The sequence below is a fragment of the Adiantum capillus-veneris genome, chromosome 15 (assembly GCF_014529385.1).
Source record: "Adiantum capillus-veneris isolate H3 chromosome 15, ASM1452938v2, whole genome shotgun sequence".
NCBI classification, from domain to species: Eukaryota; Viridiplantae; Streptophyta; class Polypodiopsida; order Polypodiales; family Pteridaceae; genus Adiantum; species Adiantum capillus-veneris.
In genome coordinates this window covers 8,332,302-8,357,827 of record NC_140945.1, presented here as the reverse complement: position 1 = coordinate 8,357,827, position 25,526 = coordinate 8,332,302, and the positions used below count along the sequence as shown (strand labels likewise).

At 47.6% G+C, this 25,526-nt stretch overlaps 1 protein-coding gene across 4 annotated transcripts in view; it reads right to left on the bottom strand.

Moving 5' to 3' along the window:
* APC7 (tetratricopeptide repeat (TPR)-containing protein) overlaps positions 1 to 25,526 on the bottom strand; it is a 196,991-nt gene that overhangs the window by 145,824 nt on the left and 25,641 nt on the right. The gene's annotated exons all lie outside the window — the stretch shown is intronic.

The following is a 25,526-nucleotide window of genomic DNA, read 5'->3' as shown; positions in this document are numbered from 1 at the left end:
AACTCCATGTACCAAACCAATTTATGAACGATTATATATGTTGTGTTTCCGATCAAAAGATTAAAATGTTGTCATGCGTTCTTGTGTCTACATAACCATAATTGAATACACATACTTCTATCCTTAAGTTAGAAAGTATAAATGGCCACTAACACACTTATAAAGCATGAAGGATTATATCCTCTTGCCTTATTGCAAGAAAGATATAGATGGATACAAGTGTATGGAAAGGATGGAATATCTTAACAGCAAGAAATGCATGATTACTTGCATTTGGAAATGCTTGAGCATTGGGCATTCATTGGTGAAGGCATCCGATGAATGCGCAAATGCTTGTTGCTGATCAAGAGACATATCTTTTGCAGAAAAATAAGTATTCGTTATGCTAAAAGGCTATTTTGGACTTCAATTGTGCAACTTATGTCTCACATTTCCAATTAGAATTGACAAAAACAAAAACCGGATTTGAAATCACAAAGGTCAAAAACCCCAAAGGAATCCTTTCTTTACGTTTAAAAAACCCCCAACAGTCAAAAACTTAAGTATTCATTACATTATAATGCTATTTTGAGCACTTGTCATTTTTCAAGACTTCAGCAGTGCAACTTATTTCTCACGTTTCCAATGAGAATTGGCAAAAACAAAAATCGGATTTGAAAATAGAACAGTCGAAATCCCCCAAGAAATCCTTTCTTTTTTTTGAAAGGTCGCAACTCAACAGTTCTTACTTTTAGTAAGACTTCAGCTCCTTACTTTAACTCGAGTTATAACACCTAATTATCAATCTGCACGAATCTTATCAACTCGACGATCGTTGCTTCTGTCCCCCCTGTGACCTATTCTTATTTTTCGGAGTAATTTCTTTTTATTGAAATTAGAATATCTAAATGTGTGCACTTGAACCGTACGGTTAGTGTCACAAATTGCTAACGTGTCAAGCCATTCAAGAACGGATCAGACAAGCAGATCCCGATCGAGGAGCCTAAACCCTAAGTGAGGAAGTAGAAACAACAAAAGAAGTTTTACCAACTTGGTCTTGCCGAGTGGTCTATTTTTAAAGAAGAGTTTCCACCAACTTATGGGACCCCGTCCGATGGGGCCCAAGTGACCTCGAGATGTTTAAATAAAGCAGGACCAACACACACACACACACACACACACACACACACACAAGCTTATTTGCGTAGAAGCTGATAACATGGCAGCAATACGGATTTCCGAATTTTGTGTTGACTGCTGACGTGGCAGCCTGTACGGATTTTCGGATTTTACGTTGGCCTGCTTACATGGGAGCTTTTGCAAATTTTCGTGATTTACGCTTGGCAGTTTTCAGCACCAGCTCTTGGGACCACTTGCTTTTGAGTTTGACTTCTTTTCATGTAATTGCTTTTCAAGGCCAAGGGCCTTTAAATATGTGCAGAGAGCTCAATCTCTAGCACGGTTTAGTGAGAAGGTGCAGAGCGCGAGTACCGGCATTGTACTGAGTTCAATTAATATAAAGAAATATCAAAAGGGACGCCAAGGTTTGGGGCCAATACTCTCAGGGGTGGAAATCCGCCACTCCGTGTCGCATGTGCTCTCTCTCTCTTTCAGTTTCAATTGTTATTGTAGTGCTAAAAGTCTGTTTAGTCTGTTCTTTTCTATTGGCAAGTGGTGCCCGTCTTGTGACAGTTAGGAACTGTAGATCTACTGGAATTATTAAAAGCCATCACGAACGAACAACCCTGATGTATCATATGATGGGTGGCGTTAAGCATTGCAAAGAGGTTGTACCGTAGTTTGGTAGGAGAGACCGGGAAACGGACATTCCTGATGCATGACGTGATGGGTGACGAGAGCATTGGAAAGGGAATATTCCATTGGTCTGGCAAGAAACCCGAACTAGAAAAAGAAATACGCGTAAAAATGCAAGCACAAGAAAAAAGATGGGTTCTCAGAAGCTTTTTCTAAAAAGCGGAATATTTTTAAGTATTTTCTGGGAAGAGTGAATGCTTTCCCGCGAGGAACCTATGTTTGCATTGCATCTGTGACTGAGAACTACATCTGGGGACGCCTGGAATGTGATTGCATAGCATAAATTTTCAGCTCACTAAGCTTTATGGAGTTTTGTCCAGGTTCACATTTGTTTAATAAAAGTGACCAGCCACCCACTTAATAAGTGAGCAGCCCACTTATGTATAAATAACCAGCGCTGGCTGCAATAAAAGCCATCATACGATTTCTCTCACTCTCCCAGCATTGCCAAAACCAGCCCGTAGCCTCTTTCTCTAGCACTACTGCTTCCTATTCCAGCCGACTTCGCACGGGCTATTCCTGCTAGGTGCGGGAGCCTATAAAAGCAACCCGCTTCCTCTCTCAATTTCCCAGAAGTACCAGTGCTAGCAGCAAGAGTTTACCCAACGGAGAACCTACAAGCAATCAAGCAAAGCCAATACACAGGAGTCCGTACTCAGAGCGACAGGTATCAATCGTGAATTCTCCATACGAGTTGTTTCGTGTTTGTGCTTTTGCAAGTACTCCATCATGGAGAAGAAGTAAAAAGGCCTCGGCCTATGCTCAAAGGATTCTGGGAACAGAATCGGGAACGGTCTGTAGAGCTTTTCACTCTAAGAACAGACGGAAACCAAATTGAGAGCTTGTCTCTCGGGAATTCCCCGCAAGAGAAGGAACCGACCTTCGAGTCGAAAGATCTAGAACGGAGTTGTTTGGGAATTTTGGGCAGCCAACGAATTTACAGCCCTATATAAATCCCCCCTTCCCCCATTCTTCACCAAAGCATCAAGGAAGTTTGAAGGGGGCCATCTCTCCCTTGCTCTCAACTCTCAAGCCATAGGGGCCTAGCCTCTAGCTCTCAAGTTTCAACCTCTCTCTCTCTTGGGCTAACCCTCAAGGCTCAAGGGTCAAACTCTCTCTCTCGGTCTCAACTTCCAAGAGGTGAAGCCTCTCTCTCAAGCTCTCTATCTCAACTTCTCATTGCTCAAGCCTCAAGCAAGAACGGAATCAAGCCTCTCTCTCTCAAGCCCTCTCTCAAGCTATCTCTCTCTCTCTCAAATCCTCAAAGATCAAGCTCTCTCTCTTTCACGGATAATCCATGGCTTCTTCTTCTCGTACAACCCCCTCCGTTCATGCGGGCAACACTCAAAAGGCGAAGGCATGGTCGTGGTGGGATGAAGTGACCTCGGAGGGCACCTTGTCGGCAGCGGGAGGTTCTCGTGCATGGGCATGCAAGCTATGTTCTTACACGCGGAAAGGGAGCCATGACAAAGTGAGGGCACACTTTCTTCGAGTGCCGGGACATGAGGTGAGATTTTGCTCCAACCTAACCATCGAGAAGAGGAAGGACCTCGAGGAAAAGGATCGGCAATTCAACCACAAAGCCAAACCCGCACGCAAAGGTATTGATCCAAAGACCCTCATTTTCCCTTCTTCCTCTCTACCCGGTGTAGGTGTTGGTGCATCTTCACAAGGTCCAAAACGTCGCCAAAGGACCCTTGCCACCTCTTGGGACCCAAAGAAGAAGGAAGAGGTGGATGCGGCCGTGGCTCGATTCTTCTATCAAGACCATATCCCATTTGTCGTGGAGAGGTATGTTCATTGTTTTATGATTTATCAATCTTCTCTCTCATTTCTTCCGTTATCGTCGGTTCCACCTTTTTGATACTAACCTCTTCTATGTTTGATCGAAATAGGTCGGAGTATTGGAAAGTCATGGTGCAACGGATAGGAGAGTATGGCACCGGCTATGTGCCGCCATCTTCAGAGGCTCTCCAGACCACTTTGCTCGATCGAGAGAAGGCTATCGTGGAGCAAGCAACCCTCAATATTTAGCGTCTTTGGGCAAAGCATGGCGTTTCCCTCATTGCCGACGGGTGGAGCGATACAAGAAAGAGATCTATCCATGGTCTCGTCGCATACTCGAGTGGAGAGATGTACTTTGTGCACTCTCATGATGCCACCGAGAGTGGCAAGTCCGCCGATCTCCTCTCTGCAGAGTGGACAGCGGCCATAGAAACCATCGGTGAGCAACACGTGGTGGCCTTTGTCACAGATGGGGAGGCATCAAATAGGGCAGCAGTAGCTATTATAGAGGGCCACTATCCGCATGTGACAGTGTGCTTCTGCATGGCACACTGCTTGAACAACCTTCTAAAAGACATCGGCAAGCTAGACTGGATCGCTCCAATCATTGTTGATGCAGTGAAGATTGTTACTTTCATCAACAATCACAACTTGGTTCGGAGTCAGTACCTCAAGAGGTCGGGCGGGAAAGTGCTTCTAAAGTATTCAAACACCCGCTTCGCATTCAACTTTCTTCTTGTGCGCAGGCTGTCTGAATGTCAAAATGCGGTCCGACAAGTCTTCATCAGTGATGAGTTCACCACCTCCCCCTATGCAAAGACAGTTGCAGGGATTTTGTGCAAGGATAAGGGAGAGGATCTTGAGTTCTGGAAGGAGCTCAAGAGTCTAGACGCACAGGTAAAACCGGTGGTTCATTTGCTTCGAGTTTTGGATGGCATGGATCCTTGCATTGGCAAGATTTATGAGGCAATGGACCGCATGATTGAGCAGCTTGCACAGCTTGAGCCGAACGCAGAGCGGTATGAGGAGATCCATGCGCTTCGCAACTCACGGTGGAATTCATATGCCTCTCCTTTACACGGGGCAGCGTACATGGTGGATCCAGAGTTCCAAGGTGCAGGGCAAGAGACAGATAGGGAAGTCATGAACCAATTTACAGAGATCTTAAACAAGATGGTTCTAGACAGAGATGGTCGACGCATTGTCAGAGATCAGTTGAGACAGTATAGAGAGATGCGGGGGTCATTTGACAGTCCAGATGCTCAGATTGATCGCAGGAAGATAGGTTCAGTGCTATGGTGGGAGGACTATGGCTATGATGGCCCTGAGCTTCAAAGATTGGCGATCCGTATTCTCAGCCAGTCAGTTAGTACCTCATGCTTGAAGCAATTGTGGAGTACCTTTAGCCACATTGCTTCCAAGAAGAGGAATCGGCTTGGAGTGGAGAAGGCTAATGATCTTGTTTTCGTCAGCGCAAATTTGAAAATGCTTTGCAAGAGTACAAACAAACAGACAGATCCTTTTACACAGTGGGAGATGGAGCAAGAGGCTCCTCAGGTAGGTGGAGATGCACATCCACCAACACCAGGTACTTCATCCGTGGCTGAGATTGAGCCGGACCTAGAGCTCGATGATGAGGAATGGGAGGATGTGCATGATTTACAGCCGGCTACTACGGATTGGGAGGCCTCTCAGGCTAGTGGCTCTTGAGTCTTGAGTCTTTGCCATTTATCCTTACCTTTTTGTATGGTTGCTTGAGGCTTGCCCTCTTTGCCATTTGTAGCTACTAGCATCTTTATGGTTTTTTGGTATTGTGGTCAGTGGTCACTTGTTTGCCCCCCTTTGTTTTTATTGTAGCACCTTGGCGGCCCTTGAGGCTTGTTAGCCATAATTAATTCCAAAGTGTTATCTCTGACTACTACTCTTGCAATTATTTGAGAGCATTGTGTATGGGCATTGTGTTTGCTCAATGTTGTATATGTGTTATGTACTCTGGGCGCCGCACATCCCAATCAAGTCATAATAAGGTTGAATGGTCTTCGAATCGTGTTTTTTGTGGGTATTAGAGTCAAAGGACTCTAGTACTACTTGTATTCAAACACATAACGCTAAAAAAAACAATATTTGGGTGTTTTTTTAGCCTCCCGTTCCGCGCCGTTCCCGTTCCCCCGTTCCGCAGGGAGGCCCGTCACTGTTCCCGTTCTGCGTTCCCGGTAACTGTGCTTCCCACTTCTATCGAGGATTGGTTCAGAATTTGGGCCTGTCTTGGAGACCCCGCACACGACAGCTTCAATTGCTGCAAGAGCAGCAAGCATACCTACAGTACGTGTTCTGGTTCAAGACGCCCGTCGCCTACACTCTCCCGAAGGTAGTTCAGTTCTACTACCTCGGCTGAGTGGTGGGTTGCTCCGCCAGAGCGTGGAGTAGTTAAGGCTCCCAAATCAGTGCTTCATTTGCTGATAGATAGGCCATCTTGCGAAGGCCTGTCCACGAAGGAGGACCCGGCCCTCAACACAAACCCAACCTACCAAGGCTTGCCAGGCTCATCAAGCAAAGACGCAGGGAGCACAGGCGGGTACCTCTTCTGAGACAGGTGCCCAGGCAGATGAGAGCTAGCAGCGGGTTCTTGGACGCCGTCATCATGGACAAGTGTGACAGTCTGGCGCCCCTAGTGGTCGGCTTGCACTAGGCGAGCAGCAGTAGGTTCCCACAGGCAACCGTTTTGATCCTCTACAGCAAGATGAGCTGGCGGATGCCCTTTTCACCTCAGCTTCGCCACTCCAAGCCCCTCCCCCTTCCCCCGCCTACTGTCCCCACTTCTCCACCTCCACCTTCACCTCCTCCACCTGCCCCCTCCACCTCTCCCATCCCTCCCGCTAAAGCTTCCGCCTCGTCTCTTGACCCCTCCCATGCCCCGTCGCCAGCCAGCGAATAGGCCACTCTTCGGCAACTCGGAGGTCTCTTGGCAGTGCATTTGCAACGAGCCGCCTGGCGTGAGGAGCATCCTCCCTACGGACGCCCTTCTTGGTGCAGGTGTCACCCCTTGCGACAGTTGCTCGCGACTGACCAGTTTTGACATCCGTTGCCGTTGGGACTTCTTCGACTATGATTTTACACGTTTTCTTGGCGACTCTTCTCCTAATCTCGAGGCAGCTTGTTTCAAAGTACATGTTCTATTTCTAGCAGCTAAAGGGGCAGAGCCCTAGACACAGCAGTTGCTTTTTTCCTTCGAGTTGTGTGGCAAGGATCACATAGAGTGGATATGCATACAATGATTGGCTCCATGTTCACGCTCTCGACTTCTGTCACCACACAAGAGACTTGGGGGTGATAGACTTGATACAAACTATGTGGTCGTTGGGCAAGTTCTCTGTGACACCACCAAATGCAGCAGGATGTAGACCCATTGTGGTATACTTTTTAGTAGACACTAAGATTGCACCCTGTTATGTATATGTTCATGAGGACTCTTGAACAGAGGATGTAGCTCTACGCACTACACGCCCCGCTTGGGTATGGATCAAACACACTCCAAACACGGCTATCTCGAGGTCGCTCGGATGCGGATTACTCCCCATCCAAGCCTGCCTTGAAGATTGCGAGATTGGTCATTGTAGCAACATCGGACTGACCCCATGAGAATTGTCTCATGGAATATGCAGGGCTAGGTGTACCCAGTTTGTACGTGAGAGGGGTCGACTTAGACAGGAGCTTCACAGATGCCGGAGCGATGGACATGCTTATGTTCAAGGAGCAAGAGCATCGTTTGTGTGAGAGCCATATCAAGCGATGTGGACAGATCTTGCGGTCACTATGAGACCTTTTGGTCAGCTGCTTTTGGGCCTGGTGGCATTCAAGAAGGTGTATATATGACTATATGGCAACAGGCCATTGTGGACAGAGGGATCATTGTGCTAGGCAGAGCCCCAATTGGTCGCTATGCAAGTCCATGGTTGCCTTTTGGGTTTTCTGAACATTTATGTGTCCAACCATGCGATTGCACGCGCTAAGTTTCGGTCTCATTTGGTGGAGTCCTTACCTCATGCAGAGCAATGGTACATTGGGGGAATTTCAACCAGAGTCACAGGGGACCCGGGGACGACAGGCGCCTTTATGGCGGGGATGCGGGACGAGAAGAGGTGTGGCGTCCCTCACATGGAGCGCAGAGGGGACGCGGATCCCCGATGACGACTGCGGATGAGAAGCGGACAGGGGACGGGCCATTCAAAATTTGAAATTCAAAAAAGTGGCCGTTTGTGACCGTTTTAAGAGAGCCTCTTTCTAAATAATAGGCCCATGGAGCCTAAACTTTCAAGCCCTCATTGCTAATTTGATAAGGCCCAAGGGCTTCAAGCTTGACCCTTGACTCTTGAGGCTTGCCCTCCCCTCTCATGTCTCTCCTTCCCCTCTCTCCTTCCCATCTCTCCTCCTCTCCAAGTCAAGACTTTGGAGCATTCAAGCCTTCCCTTCTCTCCTTCTCTCCGAGTCTCCAAGCTTCCAGTTTCTGTAATATCTATGGCATCTCAAGATGGATTCGGAGCTTCTCTAAGCCCTCCTCCCTCCAACCCCGCCGCGGCTTCTCAACCCCCTTCCTCCGCCAGCTTCACATGGACATGGTGGAATGAGATGATTGCTCCCAGGGCCGGAGTTGGAGGTGGAAGCAAGCAATAGAAGTGCCGCCGTTGTGGCTACGAACGCAAGGTTCCGTGAGGAAGGTGTGAGCCCACTTCCTTCACGAAAAAGGGCATCAAGTTCAATTTTGCTCGCAAACGGTCTCGGATGAGAAGCAGCAAAAGCTCCTACACCTTGAGAAGACTCTTGAGGAAATCAAAGTGTAGCGCGGATAATGTGTCATGCTCTCTATAGTGGGTAGTCCTCAGTGCAATGCGCGTGACAATCTCACTCAAACAGATTGAATCTCCCTCAAACAGACTGAACAGAAAGGAACAATAGACGTCAACAGAGCTCGCAAAGACACAACAGCAGACGAGAACATATGACTCGACTATCTCAAAGACTGATACAGACTCCGGCGTGGTAGCACACTCAGCTCCAGCCCAGGACTCACAGGTACAATGGGGGTGTCGAGGCTCAGATGTGCCGGGATGGTGAAGACATGCTCCGTGTGAAGACCCACTCTAGACGACTACGTACAAGATAATCCTACCAAACGCTACTACTCATATATATCACCATAAAGAGCCACCAGCGGCTCATAAATGGCAGCCATGTGGTGACCTGGCCACGAGGTCCACTAGACCACCATCGGTAGGTACCCTGCCACGTGTCACTCACTCCCGAGACCAGAGGGTCCGTCCAGTGTGAACCAGACCAAGTGTAACCAATTGTCCAACTGTCTGTCCTGTTAAGTGACACTGTAGCCTTGCTACAGGTTGCCCGCCACAAGACCACTCACCGTCTCGGTGAGAGGAATATTGAAAAAACTGTGAAGGAAAACCACTAAATACTGCATCCGTAGATCTTTCTTGAAGTAGGTATTAGGCCCATGACCATACATACCTCAAAAGTGGAGTTAAAAACACTACACTGCTTGCAATCGCTTTAAGCCTCTAACTAGGCAGGAACCCAGTATGTATGATTGCATAGCCTAAGAATCCCAATTGGCAAAAGATGAGGCTCTACAGCAAAGAGATAAGCTCAGTTTGATTCTAGCGCATCTTTATCTTCCCTGACCATAGTGATAGGAAAATGACCTGGTTGCAGATTAACCTTGCCACACTTTTTGCAACAACACTCTTCTCGAAAAGAGCTATGACCATAAGCCCGAGTAACACTGCAAATAGGGTTAAGCTCCATCATGATGGCAGAACGAAAAAGCCCTCACAGCAACAGGATGGCAGCCAAGTGAAATCTTGAGAGCCAGTTGATCATGCGGGGGGGGGGGGGAAACTTGAGGGGTGGGGGGTAAAAAATAGCTGAGGCTGAGGGGTGGGGAGGGCTAGATAGGGGTAAGTGGAAGGGAGGGGGTGGGTAGGGGCGAGGGGGGGCTAGGTAGGGGCGAGAGGGGGTGGATAGGAGGGTAGGGGCGAGAGGGTAAGAGAGGCAGTGGGTAGGGGCGAGGGCAAGAGAGGGTAGGGGCGAGAGGCGATGGAATAGGGGACAAGGGGAGGCAAGGGCGACGGCAAGGGGGAAGGGTAGGGTTAGGACTAGGGGCGAGGGACTAGGGACTAGGGGCGAGGGGCTAGGGGCTAGGGACTAGGGGCGAGGGACTAGGGGCTAGGGGCGAGGGGCTAGGGGCTAGGGGCAAGGGACTAGGGACTAGGGGCGAGGGGCTAGGGCGAGGGACTAGGGACTATGGGCGAGGGGCTAGGGGCGAGGGGCGAGGGGCGAGGGGCTAGGGACTAGGGGCGAGGGGCTAGGGACTAGGGGACAAGGGGAGGCAAGGGCGAGGGCGATGGGGAAGGGTAGGGTTAGGGCTAGGGGCGAGGGAAAGGCGATGGGCGAGGGGCGAGGGGCTAGGGAAGGCGAGGGTTAGGGCTAGGGGCGAGGGGATAGGGGCGAGAGGGGGAGGGCAGGGACGAGAGGGCGAGAGGGGGTGGGTAGGGGCGAGGGGGAGGTGAGGGGTTGGGCAAGGGAGGGTAGGGTCGAGAGGAAGCGAGGGGGTGGGTAGGGGCGAGGGGGAGTGAGGGGGTGGGTAGGGGCGAGAGGGTGAGGGGGAGGGACTAGGGCGAGGGGAAAAAATGTAGGACTAATTGAAAATTGATAGGCTACACAGCGCAGCAGTTGATGGAGAGCAAGAGCTGAAAGTTGATTTTCTACAGAGCGCCGTAGTCGATGGAGAGCAAGAGGATGTACCATGAGCAAGACAACTATCAAGAGGAGGGAATTCTTCAAGTAGGCCGGGCTCTGTGAAGGGAGTTTGCCAGACCCAGAGGAGAGCTTTGTTCTGGTCGTAGAAGCAGACACCACTGATGTTTGAAGAGGGGTGAACTCTTGTAGCGGTAATTTCTTCCCGCTTCTATGAATCTTCATGGGCTTAGGTGGCCCATTAGGTTTAGTTACTGTGAAACCATTTGAAGAGGGTGTACCTTCAGGCAAAGAGTGAATAGAGACTCCATAACAAGGCATAGATTTGGTAGCCTCCAACCACTCCAACAGATCTTCGTCCGACCCTTCAGGTGTAGTAGGTTGTTCTTGTTCAGGGTTGGTTTCCATTGACAAAGAAACTTGTTGCACCACTGGATCCATACCTCCTTCTAAGAGGATGGGTTGCATCAGGGAGCCAGAAGTATGTATCCACATTGCGTCGTTTCCCCAATCATGAAGTGCTTTAGTGTGTCGCAGCCATGGTCTTCCAATGAGCAAAGGAAATCCGCCCTCAATCTCGGGAAGGCGAACCACAACAAAATCCAAGTTAAAAGTAAAGTCTTGTACCTACAGAGGCACATTGTCCACTATGCCCACTGGGTAGACTGTCCGTTGGTCGGCCAATGTAACTTTGAAGGGAGCAGGGCGAGTAGGCTGTAGACCTAGAGCTAACATAGTGAACTCGGGCATCAAGTTGATGCCAGATCCACCATCCACTATCACTCCTGAGAATTGCCGACCTAAAACGGACACTGTCAGGCGAGGGCTTCTATAATCAGTGAGTGGAGCAGCGGGATTGGATATCATATAGAACTCTGATGGTCGCATTGGGAGGTGCCCGCCACTAGGACCTGCTCCAGGATAAAGTGATTGAATAACAGCAAGGGTGTCTTCTAAAACTTGCATCTAGCCGCAGCATGTCATAGAGGGACACTTGTTGGAAAGTGTTCTTCAAGACTGTCTCTGCTGTAAGCTTCTCTTTTTCTACCTGTTGTTCCTCTGGTACCTTGATCTTCTGTAGATCGAAAACTGCTTCCAAGAAAGCTTCATCAATATCTGAGAGCAAAGATTTGGATTCCTTCATGGCACTGGGACATGGCTTGTTTGGGGATGGCTTGTTTACAGTTGGCGGCAGGGTATCCACTGGTGTGAGAATGTGTGGGGAGTTGAGCTTGATGGGATGCTAAGACCGAGAGCGGCTCTCTGGGCCCGGGTGATGACGCCCGATGGCTCCTCTGCCAATTGCGACGGCTTATTTTGAGGGGTAACCACGTGGGTAGAAGGGGGCGGCTGAGAAACAATGCTCACTGCTATCAAGTTGAGCTTGGGAAAGGCAAACTCATTCTGGCTTTGACTTGAGTTCGAAGCCGTGGATGCACGAAGTTTAGGGCAATCCTTACTGTAGTGATCCTTCATTTCAGGGCAATGACGGCAAGGAGGGGACCCTTCTGGCAGGGGACATTTGCTTTGGTAATGCCCATATTCCCCGCATCTGTAGCATAAAATGGCCGATTCAAAGGGCGAGTCGAAGGGCGAGGTGGTCCTTGCTCCTAGTGCATTGAGTTGGAGGTGGAGGCATAGAAGCTTTGAGGTGATGAGGGAGCAAGGGTATGATAAAAGCTCTGAGACGGAAAAGTACTTGGCATACCTTGCATAGGAGCGGCTGTCAACAAAGGTGGCATATGGTGTGGATGGCCACAAGGCGAAACCATGTTGGATGCAGGTGCTGGACCTTGTTGAAGAGTAGGACCAAGACTTTGTTGTATCTGTCGCAATCCCTTGAGGTAGTAACAGTCCTTGTCCTCATGTCCGGATTTTTCACAGAAGTGGCAGTAAACCCGAAGGGGGACGGTCCTGTGGAGGATGTCCAAGAGAGCGACAAGAGCTGCACCATTCCATAGCTTTAGTCTCCTGCTGAGACCGAAGCTCTTCTAGTTCTCTCTTGATTTGATCCAAAGCCTCAAGGTGCGATGGTTTTTCTTGTCTCAGAGAGATTGATTTCTCTTCTTGGAGGGCGCGTTGTAGTTTGAGGGCTTCGAGTTCCCTGCGCAAGGAAGTCAAAGGATCAGCAGGACTACCTTCCGAGAACACAGAGGGAGTATCTATGTGAGGAGAGTTGTTGAACAGCTTCCTAGCCCCCTCTATTCTAGTAGCAGCTGCGATGAATTCCTCCAGAGTGGCGTCAGGTCGGAGGCTCTCCCGGAGTTTTTGCTGAGAGGTTTTTGGAAGCGCCTTCTCCACCCACTTCTTAACCATGAATTCACCGGGTTGCTGGGGAAGCTTGGCCACCAGAGACTTGGTTTGGTTCATAAGCTTTGCAAAAGTCTCCTCTTGCTGGAGCACCATGTTGGCCAACTCATCCAACACTTTCTCTTGGTAGTCGCCCGGCCTAAAAGCTGCACAGAACTGTTGTCTTAAGTCTGCCCAAGTTGCAAAATGATTCTCTACAAACTGGCTGTATCATTTGTCTGCTAAGCCGTCCAAGGTGGATGGAAAAAGTACCAGATAAGCATCTTCCCTGTTAAGACCATGTCCTCTATAGAGAGATACGAACCTCCGTGCATGGTCGTCCGCATCTTCCGAGGAGAGTCCTTTGAAGGTGGGGAACTTGATGTTTACCTTGGCCAACACACTAGCCAACGCCTCCATGGCCCCTTGTTGAGCCTGTTGCTCAATAGCCTACTGTATCAGAATAGGAGAGAGCTTTACTGAAGAAGGTGATTTGGAAGATGTGGAACCAGATGAAGGAATGGGGAATGAAGGAATGGGAGATGAAGGAATGGGGGATGTCGTATGTGGAGGTATGGTTGATGAGGTTAAAGGACTTCTACTAGATACCACAGGGCGTCTTCTGTTATAGTGCTTCAGAGGGCTCAATAGTGCGCTTTGACGCTCGACTGACCGCCATGTATGTGTCATGCCGTGAACAACACAGATCTTACACAGAACAAGTGAGGATGGTGACTAGACCACCTGGTCCAGGACCAGTGACTAGACCACCTAGCTGGCAGGACGAGGAGGGTTGGACCAGGGTGAGGACTAGACCAAGACCAAGGACGAGGACTAGGACTTGGACCAAGGCAAGAGAGGACGAGACTTGCAGACTATCTACACAGTGTAAGCAAGTGTGCGGAGCCAGGTAACAACCGATTAGCTTCACGATTTTATCTCCACAAGAGTGAGACTTCCTTTGAGGTCCCACCGTGATCGCCAAAATGAGAGCACCTGTAGCGCGGATAATGTGTCGTGCTCTCTACAGTGGGTAGTCCTCAGTGCAATGCGCGTGACAATCTCACTCAAACAGACTGAATCTCCCTCAAACAAACTGAACAGAAAGGAACAATAGACGTCAACAGAGCTCGCAAAGACACAACAGCAGACCAAAACATATGACTCCACTATCTCCAAGACTGATACAGACTCTGGCGTGGCAACACGCTTAGCTCCAGCCCAGGACTCACAGGTACAATGGGGGTGTCGAGGCTCAGATGTGCCGGGATGGTGAAGACGTGCTCCGTGTGAAGACCCACTCTAGAGGACTACGTACAAGATAATCCTACCAAACGCTACTACTCATATATATCACCATAAAGAGCCACCAACGGCTCATAAATGTCAGCCATGTGGTGACCTGGCCACGAGGTCCACTAGACCACCGTCGGTAGGTACCCTGCCACGTGTCACTCACTCCCGAGACCAGAGGGTCCGTCCAATGTAAACCAGACCAAGTGTAACCAATTGTCCAACTGTCTATCCTGTGAAGTGACATTGTAGCCCTGCTACACAAAGAGGCCAAGAAGAATCGCAACAAGCGTCGCACAGTGAATCCGAGGAAGATGGCCACAACAGCTTTCATTCAAGCATCAACAGCCCCTTCTTCCGCATCATTTTGTGCACCAACCGGCACCGACGGCGACCCCCACCTCCACCCGCTATCAACCCTTCATCCTCGTCTTTCCATCATTCTCGTCCACCCAAGCGGCAAGCCACTCTTGGAGAGAGTTAGAAACCCGCCTTGAAAGAGGAGGTAGATGTGGCCGTATAAGATTTTTCTACCACGACCATATTACTTTCAATGTGGCACGATATGCTCTATAAGGCTTAAGCTCTAATCTTTAGTATGTACAATGTACATCACTGATGTACACTTTTTTTTTTACAATAGGTCTCCTTATTTTATAAAGAAATCGCACAGAAAATCGGGGAGTTTGGACCCACATATGTGCCTCCCTCTTCGGAGAGCTTGCGCACCACTCTTCTTGATAGGGAGAAGATGATTGTGGAGGCGGCATGTGCATCCACAAGGGCTTCATGGAAGAAGAATGAGGTATCCCTCATTGTGGATGGGTGGAGTGATACCCGTCGTCGCTTCATTCATGGATGGTGGCATATTCTCCGGGAGACATGTATTTCATTGACTCCCATGATGCATCGGGAACCAGGAAGAGTGCGCAAGTACTTGCATTGGAGTGGGCGCTTACCATTGATAAGGTGGGAAAGGATGATGTCATTGCCATCGTCACCAATGGAGAAAATAGCAATCTTGCTGTTAAAGCCATCATCCAATCCCTTTATCTAAAAACCATGGCCACATATTGCATGCCTCATTGCCTCAACACTCTTCTCAAAAATATAGGCACCTTGAAATGGATTTCCCCCATCATTGAGCATGCAAATACAATGGTGACTTTTGTCGACAATCATCAAAAGGTAACCATTAACCAATCCCATTTCAATTCCAATCTAATTTCAATATGGAATGACAATTCTAATTTCTAATGTTGAATTTTCTAAATGGGTGAGGGCTGAATTTACAAAGAGGTCAAAGCTAGCTCTTCTCAAATACTCAGACACTCGCTTCGCCTTCAACTTCATTATGCTCCATCGCTTGAGCGTATGTAGTGGGGCATCGAGAGGACTCTTCATTAGTGATGAATTCTTCGCAATGCCTGAGACAAAAAGTGCCAATAAAGTGGCATGCCGAGCACGGGCCGACATGCCGGAATGGTGGGAGGAAGTAAAGACAATGTCCAAAATGGTGAACCCTGTCATCCACCACCTACGAGTGTTGGATTTCATGAAACCTTGCATCGGCAAGATATATGAGGCCATGGACACCATGATTGCCTCTCTTGAAAAACTTGTGACCGACCCCGATAGGTAATCACTTTTCCCTATGCCTTACTCTCTTGAGTTTGTTTTGAAAATCTTGATTCAAGCCTTGTGCATGTACTATGTAGATACAAGGAGATCCAAGAATTGTGTGTGTCAAGGTGGAATTCTTACCATTCTCCTCTTCATGCTGCAGCTTAGGTAGTGGATCCACAATTCCAACAAGGGAACCAATGGAAGGACAAAGAAGTCATGAATGGTTGGCAAATCATCCTTTGGTCCCTTGTGCCCGACCCCAAGGGAAGGACCAAGATTCGGAGGCAAATTAATGCCTACAGGAATGGAAAGGGAGAAATTTGTCACATGCCCTATGCACAACGAGCTCGCTTTGAGATGGGGAGTGCTCTTTGGTGGGAGGAGTTTGGGGCGGGATTGGGCGGCTTACAGTGGCTATTTGCATTCTTAGCCAAGAATGCACTACGAGTTGCTTGGAGCAACTTTGGAGTGTGTATGCTCATGTTTCCTCAAAGAAGAGAAATCGTCTTGATGTACGGAGAGCCAATGATCTCATATATGTCTCCTCAAATTTGAAGATGCTTTCCAAGTTAGACCAAAGTGACGATTTCGTGGAGTGGGCGCTTGCAGAGGACGAGTCTATCCCAGAGACAGAGACAGATGCAGAGGGAGAGATTGAGACAACACACTTGAGGATGATCTTATGAAGAATGAGGACTTTGCAGAGCAAGTTGTCACTCAGTTGGCACCATGGACCAACATGTAGACCTCGTGAGTCTTGAGTCTTGAGTCTTGAATCCTTCCCTTCCCTCTTTCCCTACACCTTTTCTCTACGTTCTTCAAACTTGAGTTTTGAGTACTTTTATCCTTTGACATTGTTCCATATATGCCAATGTTTCCCACTAGAATCTACTTATACACTCTTCACTTGTACATCATTACTTTCTGCCCTTTGAGTAGGATGATTGATCACCGCGTCAACGTGCGCGGCGTCGCGCACGCCCTTACCGCATGTCATATTTTGGTATTATGTAATAAGAGTGTAAAACCCACTTTTTCTTTGCAATCTTGTGCTCTTAGTGTTGTCTAGTATAGGTCAAGTATTAAATTTGAAAAGAAAAAGTGTTTTTTAACGCGCGTCCCTTGGACAGTCCCCCGTCCCCTCTTTTGCCATGTCCTCGTCCCCCCGGGCTCCGTCACGTCCCCGAGACCCGTCCCTGTCCCCATGTAACTATGATGTCAACATGCTTGAGGACTCTTCGACCAGGATTGGTGAGTGCACGGGCAGAGGTTGGTCACATTTGTTGGAGTCCTTACCTCATGTAGAGTAGTGGTGCATTGAGGAGGATTTCAATCTGCTTGAAGACCCTTTGGACAGGATTGGGAGCAGCCATGCTACTATACATGGGGCTGAGTTGGCTGCTTGGGAAGGTTTGTATGGTTTTGACATTGTGCCAGGCAGGGCCCAGTGGGTCACTATGCAAGTCCATGGTTGCCTTGTGGGTTTTCTGAACATTTATGTGTCCAACCATGCGAGTGCACGGGCTGAGTTTTGGTCACATTTGGTGGAGTCCTTACCTCATGCAGAGCAATGGTGCATTGAGGGGAATTTCAACATACTTGAGGACCCTTCGGACAGGATGAGTGAGTGCACGGGCTGAGTTTTGGTCACATTTGGTGGAGTCCTTACCTCATGCAATGTAGTGGTGCATTGGGGGGGATTTCAATATACTTGAGGACCCTTTGGACAAGATTGGGGACAGCCATGCTACTGTACATGGGGCTGAGTTGGCTGCTTAGGAACGTCTATGTATGGCTTTGACGATCTCCGATTTATGACAACATGCTGGTTTTGCACAGTCCTCAGACAACCTCTCATTTTCTCGGTCTAACCGCACAATATGAGTGAATCTACCCAAGATAGATCGATTCTATGCTAGTGAACACATGTATGACTTGGGTGGTACAATATGCATTTTGGCAGGGACTCCTTTTTCTGATCACGCACTAGTGATGTTTACTCTGTCCGACAGGCAGAGGACTGGTAGTGTTATGTTACACATCAGAGAGAGGATTCTTCTAGGTTGTTGCGCTTTGGACCAAGAGTCTGGACACACAGGGGGACGTTGCTGCTAGAATGGCCAATGGCCTCAAGGAACTTAGCCGCTTCTGTCTCCAAGAGTTGACGACCTGATTGGCTGTGGCCCGAGAGGAGAAGCGACTCAATCGAGGCATTACCTCATTACAAAGGATGCAGGAGCAACACCCAAGTAGTCCCACAATGGAGGACCACATGCAACACGCTCGACAGGAGCTGATTACCATTGAGGAGCGGTGCCATGAGTTTGCCTACCACTTCAAGCATCTCAGTGGACCCAGGTGGACGACAGAGTTACTACAAAGTTTTTTGAGATGGTGGGTCTCCGCCATGCGCATACCAATGTTCGCCAGCTCAGACCGGATGGATCAGTTGCCATAGAGCCTAAGGACATACGCGCAATAGCTACTGACTTTTATCGTGAGCTGCTTTCAGTCGAGCCGCAGTCGTAGCGCAGGGATGCATGCAGAGAGCAGGTTTGGGCACAGATGCCTTGACTCGTCATTGAGGAGATGTGACAAATGCTTGAGAGCCCTCTCCTGCAAGAAGAGCTTCAAGAGGCTCTGAGGGCACTCTCTCGTGGTAGTTGCCCACAAGAGGATGGTTTGACTCCCAGCTTTTTCTTGGAGTACTAGGAGGTGCTTGGACAAGACCTATGTAGTGCATACCATCACATTTTGCGCACGGGGGAGATGCCCGATAGCATAAGCGAGGGTTTGATCTACCTCATCCCCAAGGAGGGGGGGCTCCCTAGATGAGATTCGGCAATGGCAGCCCATCACCATCTCAACTCAACCTACAAAATTCTTGGAAAGGCTCTGAGTTTGAGAACTCAGCCACTACTTGAGAGCATCATAAATGACTCAAATGGGCTTTGTCAAGGAGCGCCATATCCTTGACAACATCTTCACTTTCTGGGAGATGACTGCCCTCGCTCACCTTCGAGGGGAGGATCTTGTGGTGCTCCTTCTCAACTTTGAGAAGGCCTATAACAAAGTTGATTGGAACTTCCCTGAGGGTACTATGTGCAGGATGGGCTTTGTAGAAGCATGGATCAGAGGGGTGTTTTCTCTCTACAGATGTGCTCACAATCAGGTGTTGCTCGCAGGAGGTCGAGGGGAACGTTTCATGCTTATGTGCCCAGTACGGCACAGCTGCCCTCTTGCCCCCTTCTTGTTTCTTTTCTACGCAGAGGCGATGAGCAGATTTCTAGCCTCACAAGAGGTTAGTTTACGTGGCCTAAAGTTTCCTATTCGAGGAGAGGAGCTTTTGGACGTTGAGTTTGCTAATCACTCAAGCATGCTTCTGGAGGGGTGTGAGGCCAATTTGCACAGGTTGGAGCAATCCCTGGAGGTGTTTTATTGTGCGTCGGAAGAATTGATCAACTGGCAAAAGACAGTGGCTTTTTGGGTTGGTGATGCTCCCACACCCCACTGGCGCTTGGAGAGGGCTTTCAATGGATCCATCAAGGGACTCTAGTTTGCTACTTGGGTTGCCAGATTGGCATGGACTTGTCACCAAAGCAGTAGATTGCTCTCCCCTCCTCCTAGCTAGACACACAACCGGCTCGGGCCAAAGTCTCCTCGCAAGTATCACCCTACTTTGCTCTCACGGAGGGTTGGGGATCATCGATCCAGCATGGCAGAGTAGATCCCTCCTTGGGAAGCTCATTGTCAGAGGTCTTCTTCCAGATGAGGAGCTCTGGAAGAAGCCTTTGCTGCACTAGATTTGAGACCAAGTTCCACAGACGGGTGGCCCTTGAAGCCCCTCCACTCATTGGACTTTCACAGAGATGCGCAAAGTGGGCTTGAGCAGGAGATGGGAGGACCGTTTCACGCTGGAGCAGTCACTAAAGATTACCACAGTCTTAATCGTCACAAATGCCCGGTGTGGGTGGAAATTGTTGATTTCCCTCGCACATGGAGACATTTCCTGCCGTTGTTGGCCGTGCAACTTGGTAAGGTCATTTGTCCCCCAAAAATGGATGCTAACACCAACAGGTTTTGCATTCTTTGGGACACTGACAAACAAACCCCTGAAGGAATTATGGTTGATTCAGGAGATCCATGGGTGGGCAAGTGTCCCTTTAAACTTAAATGGGGTAAATTTGCGGATTCCTTCTTTCGATGTGGCAAATTCGGTCATATGCAATCTGAATGTCCGGAGCCGGTCTTGCAACCCCCTCCTTCCGCAGTTCCTTCATCCACCTCTATACCTGCAGGTAAAACTACATGCGAACTTAAGCAGAATGGAGCCTCTAATGCTAGGTGGTTTCGAATGTGGAAAAAGAGAAAGGTAAGACACCGCAACTCACTGATCCTGGGAATGGGGCTGCTGCGAAAGGCAAAAATGTTGGACCTACTAATGTCAACTCATGGGTGGTGCCTAAAAAATCAGTGAAGATTCGCACCCCACTTTCTTCTCGTAATTATGTTCCTTCTGCTAATGCCAGCAGAATGCATCGTTTAAGCAACTTCCATGTAATGACAATCGCATGTTGATTGATGCATGGGAAAAAGCGACGCACTCTTACAAAGATGTACTCCTTCGTGAGACTTCCACCTCGCATGTGAACCCTGTGGACACGTTTCCTGCATTGACTCAGAGGTTGGGTCCTCGTATGGATGTGGTGGATGGAGACGTGCCTATGGGCACCTCTACTTGATTACTATGTTTGTTGCCTCTTGTACAAATGATTCCTAATGCAAAGTCACATTAAATATATCTCATACAATGTGTGTGGGTTATGTGGCACTATGTACATACATGTAGGGCAGACAGTTACTGTTTTGCAAGAGTATAATCAGCACGAGTTTGATGGTCAATGTTCCTATTTTGCCAGTTATTGGATTGCGTACGCTGGCTTGCAAGATTTCTCTGGTTTTGATGTCGATTCGCCATGAGCTTCAGCCTATTCTACTATACAACAATCCGCATGGCCGGTGGATGGTTGTACAATGTTTGTTGAATGTTCAAGTACATGAATTTGGAGGTACTTATGCATACACGGCCTCTTGGCAAAGAGCTTCTTTATGGCGAGAAATTTCATCTCACCCTTGGACCTCCAATGCATTTCTCTGTGGAGATTTCAATAATACCCCTGATATGAATTACAAGACCACAGGCAATACGCATATGTTGCTTGCGGAGAAGCAGGAATGGGATCTTCTCTTTGCCTCTGCTCAAATGATTGATCTATGGCGTTGTTTGCATCCAAATTCTTCTGGATTTACCTCTCAGCATGCTACCCGTTCTTCTTATAGAGCACGGTTGGATCATTGGTACTTGCTTAATGGGCAACAGTATGAAGAAGTTATATGTGATATGAGGATAGATTACGCCCTGCAGTTATCGGACCATTATCCTCTTTTGTTGTCTTTGTACTTTGGGCAGTCTGTTTGTGTTCGGCCTCTTCCCAAGAAATTCTTGTTGCATGTTGAGAATGCCTATCTTACTCATGAAGTTTTTTGACAGATGATTGCCGACATTATTCCCCCATTGTTGGCTCACATGCATATTGATCCGGATGCTGCCTGGTATCCCTTTATCTTGAGGGTACACAGTGTTATTTGTGACTATGGCACGCATTATATGCAGCGCATTCGGGGGGATGCCGTTAATGCGAAACAGGTTAGTCAACGACTGCAAGAATTGGTTGATTTGCAACCCCTGTCTGACTCAGAAATGGTGGAGTTATGTGAAGCTTATGTGTGTATTCAGCAAAATGATAAGCGAAAAATTGCTAAATGGCAGACACGTGTACGTCAACAGGATTTTATGGATAAAGGTTGTGCTTGGAAGAAATTTTTTAAGCATCTGCATCATACAAGGGTCTCACAATCAATTAAGCGGGTTATGCTTCCCTCGGGTTGGACTTCTTCAAAGCAGGAACTTGCTGATGTTATGGTTTCACATTATCGTCAAGTGTTTGCTGCCCCATCTCAGCCATCTTCGGCAGCTTGCCAAGCGCGCAATTGTTGCTTTCTATGTTCGATCGATCTTGTTGTCGGAGGATGCACAATGCCTAGAGGATCCTTTCACTGATTTTGAATCGCATGGTGCGTTGCTTTGCATTGGGCCATTAATATCTTCCGATTGGGACGGACTTACTGTGGAATTCTTCCTCTTCTTTTAGGATGCTCTTAAACAGCCCATGCTTTTCATGTTAAATGCGGCATTGGAGAAACAGAATCTGCCAGTATCATGGAAAGAGGGTTTACTTAAATTGTTGCCCAAGCAAGCGCTTTGCGAGCAATTCTCTCATTGGCGGCCCATAACTTTGATGCCGATGGCTTACACGATATTGGCTAAAATGTTGGTGCATCGCATTAAGGACCATCTGTTTACAAGACTTCATCAGGCTCAGTGTGGTTTCATTCATGGACAATTTGGCTAATGTTATAATTGGCATGGAGTATGCTAAGTACACGAAACAGGATGTGTTGTTCATGCAAGTTGATGTTGAAAAGGCCTTTAACACTGTGCAATGGGACTTCATTGTTGCTGGCACAATGAGGTGTCTATGGTTTAGTCCTAAATTGGCCAATGTGGTTTAATTCTTGTATACTTGTAGTATGTCTTCGGGGATCCTAGAAGGTGAATTGACAGAATCGTGGCCACTTGGTTGTTCGGTTAGGTAAGGTTGCCCCCTTAGCGCTTTGTTGTATGCTATTGTCACTCACCCTTTGTTGATGTATCTTGATCACTTGGCCTCTGTGGAGCGTCTTCATGGTTTGCAGTTACTCTCGGGTCATACCTTTATTGGTCAGGCTTATACGGATGACTCGTTGTTTATGCCTCGCAACCAGCAGAGTGATGTTCAAGTGATTATGGAAGCTTTGGAATTGTTTGGGTTTGCGAGTAGTCTTAAAGTCAACTTTCGTAAATCGAAGCTTTTGCCACTTCGTTCCTGTGATTGGCATGCTCTATTGTGGTCAAGTGAGACTGTTCCTCCAAATGTGATCACCAGGCATTTGGGATATCCAATTGGATGGAATGTCACTCACACGCAAAAAAGTGGATTGGGTTATGCATCGCTTGAATGTTAAACTGCGTTACTAGAAGCTATCTACTTGCACTGCATGTTCGCATGCAAATCGTTCAGAGTATCCTCATGGCATATGTCCAATTCTTTTTGCCATTGTTGCACTGGCCTCGCCATTGTCTTGATTCTCTCATGTCGGCCATTTTGTCTCATTTGTGGCGAACTCATGCACACAAAAAGGGCCTGCATTTGATGTCGATCGCAAAGCTTTGTACACCCAAGCGCTTTGGTGGTCTGAATATTTTGGACCTGCGTAGGCATGTTCTTGCTAGGAAGGCTATGCTATTGCCTACACTTGCACAACAATCTCAGCCTTGGACTCTTATGTTTGCACACTTCAGTCAACATGTGGTTATGTCCTCATTTGGGCATTGGCAATCATCTATTTGGGAGGTTGTATTTGGTAAGATGGATGGGCATATTCATGGATGTCCGCTTGCTTCCACCTTGCTTTCTCCCTGGAAAGAGGTTATGATTCATCTATCGTGGACTGCTCAGAGGGAAGGAAATTCACTCGCCTGGAGAGTCTTCATTGGAGCCGGGCTTTCTCTCTTACTTTGATTGACCGCTCCCCTCGCCAGGCGTATTTCCTCTCCTGCCGTGGGCATTCGAGTGGTTGAGGATGTGGTGGATGCAGCCGGTTTCATTTTGGAGTTTCCCTTTGCCGCTCACTGTTTTGGATTGGGCATGCATTATCACCAATTCTGGAGAGAATTGCAGCAAATGCTGGTTGGCTTTTTACCCATTTCACCTCTGGCCGATGGTGATCACATGTCTAGCTGGAATCTTCGGGAAATGCCCTTTCAGGATATTTCTGTCAGTAGGGTCTATGCTCTTCTTCTGTTTCAACCCTGGCTTGCTGATCATTGTAACGCCCTTTGGCACATGCATAAATCAGATATTTGGTGGACAAAGCTTCTATCTGCATTATGAAAAAGCCATTTGCCTTTGAAGGAGCGATTGTTTCTTTGGCGTTGTTTGCTTGGTGTGCTCCCTGTGGGTACTTTTCTTAGGATGCACCATATCCGCCCTTCATCTTGTGTCCATTGCTCGATTGCAGAAGAGGATGCTTGTCACCTGTTGTGGGATTGTTGTATTACTCAAGATTTCCTTGTATCGGCGTGCATGTGGCTCCGTATTCCCACGACGGTCTTCCATAAACGGTTTTGGACATTTGGTATCTTCTCCCCGGCGTTGCAGCGCTTCGCAATCTTCTTCATGTGGGTCAAGTTTTGGGCTTATTGGAGCCTATGGCGACAGCGTATTGGCTATATGTTCCATCGCATTCATGCAGATCCCTTCCCATTCTTCAAGCTCTCTCTCGGGCAATCTTTACGGTTTGCCTTGGGAGTTGGTGATATCGCCGCAGAGATATATCAGCTTTCCTCTGAATGCTTTTAGCCATTTTGTACAGCCAAACACTTTTGTGTTGCGTCTCTTGTACTATATCTTTTTGGTGGGTTTTCCTCTTTTTGAGGTTTCCCACAGGTAGATAAATCAAATTGATTTACAGAAAAAAAAAGTCTGACTGAGAAATGAAATGAAATGTTATATTAACGTCTTCAAAAGGCCAAAATAACCTATGAGACCAAACTGCTACAAAATTGTGAATCTGATACCATGTCTGGGTACGAAAAGACTAGAACAAAAATACTACTACTACTAGAATCCATCCTCATCTGCAATATGGATGTCGAGAGAGTATGGCTCGAATCCTTTGCTGTAGTCTCCATCGATGCTATGTAGCCCCTCTCCTCAATCGTGCCCATCCGGATCTCCGTAGCTCCAGTGCTCGGTCGATGAGAGCGCCGGTAATGGTCGAATGAGTGTGGGCCGAGCTCTGCAGTGATGGCTGCTCCTCTGGCTGTCCCATATCTAGTGAAAAGAAATCTATAATCTGTCTCTAGGACTGACTCTCTCTAGCTCTCCCCAGTAGAGTTTCTCTATATCTGTGTAACTCAAGTAGATATAGCCCAAGACATCTCTGATCCTCATAATTCATGACGCTAGAGAAAGGACAAAAACCCTCTCTGAATAAGCAGTGGAAACGGCCCCGAATCTCATAGTACACTGTGCAATGACATATGTAATGTAGCTCTGTCTCTGGCTCTAGCTGGCATAAGCGGCATATCTTGTTGTCTGCTAGAGAGAGAGAGAGAGAGAGAGAGAGACTCTACTCCACATACGAGGAGCCTGCATCGATCTATCATGAACTCCTTGCATGTTTCCTGCAGGATTGTTTTGCTTTTATAGCAGTTGTGCTGCTATGATTCGTTATTTTCAGCTTGCTGTTGTGCTTTGCTATTATGCATTGTTAGTGCATACTATAACGTTTTAGTTCAGAATGTTTTTTTAAAGAAAAAATACAAAGTTACCCCTGAAATTTGTGGAAATTCCCAAATTACCCCTCAATTTTAGAGCTTCCAAACCTACCCCTTCTGTTTGGCAAATTTGCTCAAATGCCCTTAAATTGTCTCAAAATTCCCAAAATACCCCCTTTCAATCTCCTAAACATCTCAAATTACCTTATTCTTTGCAACTCTTCAATGGAAGATTGGTTCTCCCTCGTTAGAAGTTGATAGAAGTAGGATTTTAAAAGGTATTGCAAACACCTCGATTAAAACAACTCTTTATTTATAGACACAATTGCGACTATTTGTGAGCTCAGCATTGAAAATTAACACATAAAGATAGACCTTCATATCAAAAAGAATAAGTTATGCAAAATTTGGAGCAATCTATCCAAAACTAAATTGATGCAAGAGTATTTTGGGGAATTTTTTAAATTTGAGAGGTATTGTAGGAATTTCTACAAATTTAAGAAGGGGTATTTTCATCATTTTCCCTTTC